This window comes from Ailuropoda melanoleuca, chromosome 7 (genome assembly GCF_002007445.2).
Source record: "Ailuropoda melanoleuca isolate Jingjing chromosome 7, ASM200744v2, whole genome shotgun sequence".
Classification (NCBI taxonomy): Eukaryota; Metazoa; Chordata; class Mammalia; order Carnivora; family Ursidae; genus Ailuropoda; species Ailuropoda melanoleuca.
Window position 1 is genome coordinate 18,411,577 of NC_048224.1, and position 6,093 is coordinate 18,417,669.

The 6,093-nt window shown below is 34.8% G+C and overlaps 1 protein-coding gene across 1 annotated transcript in view; it reads right to left on the minus strand.

The window, feature by feature from the left end:
• CAAP1 (caspase activity and apoptosis inhibitor 1) overlaps positions 1-6,093 on the minus strand; it is a 48,291-nt gene that overhangs the window by 4,154 nt on the left and 38,044 nt on the right. The gene's annotated exons all lie outside the window — the stretch shown is intronic.

Sequence of the window (6,093 nt, forward strand, 5' to 3'; positions counted from 1 at the left end):
GCTAAAACCCTGAATATAGACACAGATTATAGCCCTCAACTACCTTGGCTTTGGACATTAGTTAAGTCCAGGTGTCATTTAAACTTTGGGTGCTCACTTCTACCTCCAATTTATTTAACTTTTAAATTCCTAATATATTTTTTTAAAGTCATGATCCCCCAAATGTTAGCTTTGCTAGTCCTATATAAGAAAAAACTTACTTACTGACAGATGGAAAATTCTGATAATACAATGTATAGGGAGGGCCATAAACAATTCTACTCCACTGGTTTTGTAATAACAATTTACTGACCCTGACTGATCCTCCTACATCCTAATAATTAAAAAACTACTCCCTATTCCAAAATTAATGTGGAAAAATGAATCAATAAATTATATTTGTGCCTACAAACAGAGCTTGTAAAAAAAAAGTTGCAATTTTAATTATTTGATGCCAAAGAATATTTTACATATCTCCCCCAAAGCAACACATATCTCCAAACAGCTTTAAAAAAAAAAAAAAAGAATATAGCCTTTTGTGTAAAGAAATAATGCTTTAATAAGTATTGCAATTTGAGACAAAAACAAATTGAAGTGCTAAGTTGTTCATAGTCTCAGAAAGCTCATTTTCATGCTTAGCCATCTTTAATCTAAAATTCTAAATCTGTACTCACTGATTGTGAGAGAAAATCTGCAGTCTGTTAAAAAGATTTTAAAACATAAATTTTTGAAAAATGGTGATTTGTTTTTCAAACTAGAAATCATTGCCTGATAAAGAATTAAGAGCAGAAGAATATAATGATGGGTGGGGAGAGGGGGGGTCTCAAAGTTGGGATACCTGAGTTCTAAACCTTACTCTTCTATTAAGTATGTAATTTTGAGCAAATCCCTTACCTTCCCAGAATTTCTCTCCTGTAAAAGTTAAGGCAAAATGTCCTTGGGTATCTCTAAAGTACAAGGTCTAGTACTACAGTAAGTTAAGTCTACATAAAAGTTTATAAAATGGCAATACTTTATTTTCCTTTTCTCCCAAGATATGGTTACCACTTATCTTTCACTTAATACATTGATCACTTGGATAATAATCCAAAAGAATTTCCTATTGATAGCAGTAGCCAATGAAAGATAAATAACATGTCAGCAAATCATGTTCTACTCAATTTTTTTCACTCAACAACCTTTTTCAACTTAAGATTTTATTTTAAGCAATCTCTATACCCAACATGGGGTTCAAACTCACAACCCTGAGAACAAGAGTCACATACTCTACCGACTAAGTCAGCCAGGCAACCCCGACCTTTTCGATACCAGATTTTCCAGAAAAAAGAAGTACATTTAGCATGTCCGGGCAATATACCTGAAGCTCATTTATTATCTTGGGTCCAGGGCTCAGTATGTAGTGATACAACTATGGAATCCCTTATATGCTAAATCACAAATTTTGAAGTAGCTGTACTTTTATGAAATGTGCTTTGAATTTATATGTGGGTAAATAAGTAACAGCAAATCTTAGAGATATTTTTATTAAATGAGTAGAGAACCTACACTAGTAGATCCTTAAAACACATCACAAATGTTCTAGCTAAATATCACTGTCATATACCATCAGCCTTTATTTCTTACCAAGACTACAGGAATATATATGAATGTGTATAAATATTTTTTAACGGAATGTATACTATGTTCATCTTATTTTTGTGTGTTTTTCCAAACACTTCAAATGGCTAAGAATCACTCTGCTATCTACATTCTCACCTAATTCAGATAATTTTTTAAGCCTATAAGCTTATGAAGCAACCACACAGCTAAAGAGCTCTTCTTCCCTGAGCTTATAATAATAAAATCCTTATTTTATAAAGTTACCAGCACTAGAGATTCAGGATCAAAGTGTTTATACACACTTCCCATGTTTCAAAGGAAGTAAATCTTGACAAGAACTTTTTTTATCTATATATTCTACGGGTTTGTTTCCAACTTTTTAGTGGGTGGAAGGTGGGCTTTGCTTAATTTCTTTATTTTAAACAGCTATACATATCCTATGAGTGAAGAAATGATGCTCCATAAACTTAGCGTTCTCTGTTTACATTTAAAATTATTGAAGGTTGGGGCGCTTGGCTGGCTCAGTCAGTCGAGCACACAACTCTTGATCTCAGAGTTGTAAGTTCAAGCGCCATGTTGGATGTAGAGATTACTTAAAAATAAAATCTTAAAAAAAAAATTATCCAAAGTTTAAGTGACTGAGCTCTCCATAACACAGTATTGGTGAATGTATTCACAGAGTTCATCTGCCTATTATACCCGCACTGTGGATGCCAAAGCTTTGTACAGTTTGTATCTGAAATAACTTAGCATAAGAAAACCGGAGTACAGATTTTCACTGAGTGAGTACAGATTTCACCAATGTGAAAACAAGTCAAGTGGGTCATACAATGTAACATGACAAATTATTTGAAGATCGAGGGTCAGACTTCAAGTCTTTTTACTATTCCTTAATTTTCATCATCCTGACTTGTTTTTTAAAGCATCATTTGCAAATACATGACTACACTTCCAAAGCTAATTTACTTCATCCTTAGTATTAGGAAATTATAATGTTTTTTTCTTATCGATTATGATCCTCAAGGTGGAAGGGGTGACACTTATACATTCTTTCTAAAAAAGTAACTTTACCCCAAAATGTCTCATTCAAAACCCTTAAAGTATCAGTGTTGTCATGTTCTGTCTTTCACACCTCCATTCTGCATGCATGTGTGTGTGCACACACATCCTAGGTTTGCTTTTTGTTAAAATAAAAACTTTAAATATGTGTGTGTATGTTATCTTAGGTTTGCTTTTTGTTAAAATAAGTTTTAAATATCCAACTGGAAGTACACAAATGTACAAGAATTATTAATCACAAAGACTTTGAGGGATAAAATTTTAAAAGGATTTTTAAGTTATGCTAGTGTGTTTAGGCCTCAATAGAGCCTACATTCTACTTGCTAATAATTCAATTTAGAATACTTTTAATGCATAAAATGGAAGCGTATTTAATGTTATGAGTGACTGCATGCATTGAAACTTCTTGATAGTGAATTATTAAATTAAGCCAGGAGACAAACCCTAGAACATGGAATAATTAAATATCTGTCTGAATTCCTGCTGAAGATGGCAAATTGAGCACACATATCTAATTCCCTTCCCTACCAAGAACCCACTGAAGTGACAGAAGACAGATACTTAAAAATACAATAATAGCATAAAAACTGTAAAGTAACTGAGGATAGCACTAACATCAGTCCTACCGAAATAAAATGGAAAATCCACAAAGGAAAAAAAATCGACAAATTTGGCTAAATAAATAGTAAGACCTCTGAGGAAAAAAAAGAAACAAAACACCACCACCATAAATAAAATAAGACAGAGGTACTCCACAAGCAAATATTAGTGAAATACATTTTTTCATGGCAAAAATAAGAAAACATACAATGTCTAGTTATCATTAAGAAATAACTAAAAACATGGGCAAAGGTAGAAACAAGTCAAGCATTTCACAAAATATGAAATACAAAGCATCAAAAAATACATCAAAAAATGCTCAACTTGGGACACCTGGGTGGCTCAGTCCGTTAAGCACCTGCCTTCGGCTCAGGTCATGATCTGAGGATCCTGGGACTGAGTCCCACTTTAGGCTCTTTGCTCAGTGGGGAGCCTGCTTCTCCCTCTGCCTGCTCTGCCTGCCTCTCTCTGCTTGTGCTCTCTCTCTGACATAAATAAATAAAATCTTTAAAAAAAAGTTCAACTTAATTTCTAATCAAGAAATGCAAATTAAAACAATAAGATATTACTTTTAACTCATTAGTAAAAAGAGGAATTTTATACATCTGGAAAAAATTCAAGAAACTCATAAGATGGAAAAATGATCAAGACATGATTAAGTTAACAAAATAAGCTAAAGAGTGATAATCATATTTATGTTAAAAATAACATAAGTAAATTATTAACAGTGGTTACTTCCCGAGAGGAAGGTCAAAGTTGTAGGGGAAGAGAAGAAAATTAGCTTTCCAATTTTGCTCTATGAACATATGTATTTTTAACCATTTTCAAGAACATTACCTTGTAAAAAGCTAAAAAGAAGAAATGAAACCATAATACTAGAATCATCTAAAAAAGACATTTTGCCAGATTTTTACAAAATGTAACCAAGCAGGATGAAACTGATAGAAAAATAAAAGCAAAGCAAAACCACAGTCAAATACACAAGTAGAATTCTTTTCTTAGAGAGTTTTGGAAGCAACGAAGAGTTGGCTGTGAAACACACAGCAAGATAATTAAATTAAATCCATTCAGAATAGTTGGGCCAAGTGAACCCTTCCTTCTTACCTTCCCCGCCATGCCACAGGCCTAAGCACTCTACTGGGAGGCCCACCTCATCCACTTAAAGAGCTCTCCTAGAGAACTGTATCTAAACAGCTACTGATGAAAAACCAAACCAGCTTCCAGAAAAACCCAGCTACAATAAATTAAGAACCAAGATGAACAAAGGAAGAATAAAGAAAATTCAGGCATCAGAAGATAATCTAATGGGGGAGAAGGAAGGGTGGAGGAGTCTACTTAGAGAGACTGAAGTGGACCCTGCAGCCATTAAATAAGTACATGGTGTAGTGAGAAGAAGACCAGAGAACAAGCAATGTCAGAATTTAAAAATACAGTTATCAAAAGCAAACATTCACCGGTTGCTGGAAGATAGTGAAAGAAAAACATTCTAAATGTAGAGAAGAAATAAAAATACATTTAAAATATGCTATAAAAGTTAAGAGATCAAGATGAATGACCCATGAGTCCAACAACCCAATATAATTAGTTCAGCAAGTATTACTGAGCACTACTATGTAGAAGACATTGTTCTATTTTTTTTTAAAGATTTTATTTATTTATTTGACAGAGAGAGAGCACAAACAGTGGGAGCAAAAGCAGAGGGAGAAGCAAGCTCCCTGCTGAGCAGAGAGCCCAACGTGGGGCTCCATCCCAGCACCCCGGGATCATGACCTGAGCTGAACGCAGACGCTTAATCGACTGAGCCACACAGGGGCCCATAGAAGACACTGTTTTAAACATTAAGGAGACAGCAGTGAATAAAAAAAAGTCCCTGCATTATATTTAAGTCATAATAGACTATAAATGCGTATCAGGTGTTATAAAGAAAAATAAAGCCAGGATAAGAAGACAGTAGCAGGATGCTTTCACTGAGATTGATCAATGTGATTTGATAAGATAACATTTGAGCAGAGAATTGAATAAAGTGATAGAGTAAGTCAGAAAACAAGAAAAGAGACAGTGGAGAGGGAAAACAAAGAAACAGGAGAAAAAAGTAATCTGAGGTGAAGGTCTTCACGTTGAAAAGGCTTGTCAAGTGCAGTGTATCATACCTGAGACACATCCTGTAAAAAACTCCGAACTCAGGGGTAAAAAAAAGTTACTAAAAATCCCCAGAGGGAAAAAACTAGATTACTAACAACAGCTAGCCTCAAGAAATCAAGAGCATTCCTATCAGCCACTGTGGACAAGATATCACAATGGCTATGACCACAAAAGAGAGACGTAATGGTGTATTATGTGCCTCAAAGACACAACATTGCTTCTAAAATATTGTCAAAAAATTCAACATGAACCTGATTAAGCCTCTATACCTAACTACCAATTTACAGAAAAATAATATTAAATAAAACAATGGGATGCAATCAGCAAAATTCAAATGGAGAAACTCTTGACAACCTGGTTTCTTCAAAAAAATAACTCCAAAGAGAGAGAGGTAAAGGCGGCGGGGGCAGGGGGGAAGGGAAGGACAAGCATACAGATGAAAAAGAAACTTAGTATCAACCAATTATAATGTAGGGAACTTATCTGGATCTCCATTCACACAGATATAATTTAAAAAATATTCTAAGACAGGGGTGCCTGGGTGGCTCAGTTAGTTAAGCATCCAACTCTAGATTATCAGCTCAGGTCATGATCTCAGGGTCCTGAGATCAACTGAGACCAGTGTGGGCACTACATGCTGAGCATGGAGCCTTCTTGGGATCCCCTCCCTCTGTCCCTCTGCCCCCCCCATACCTCTCTCTCTTAAAAAAAAAA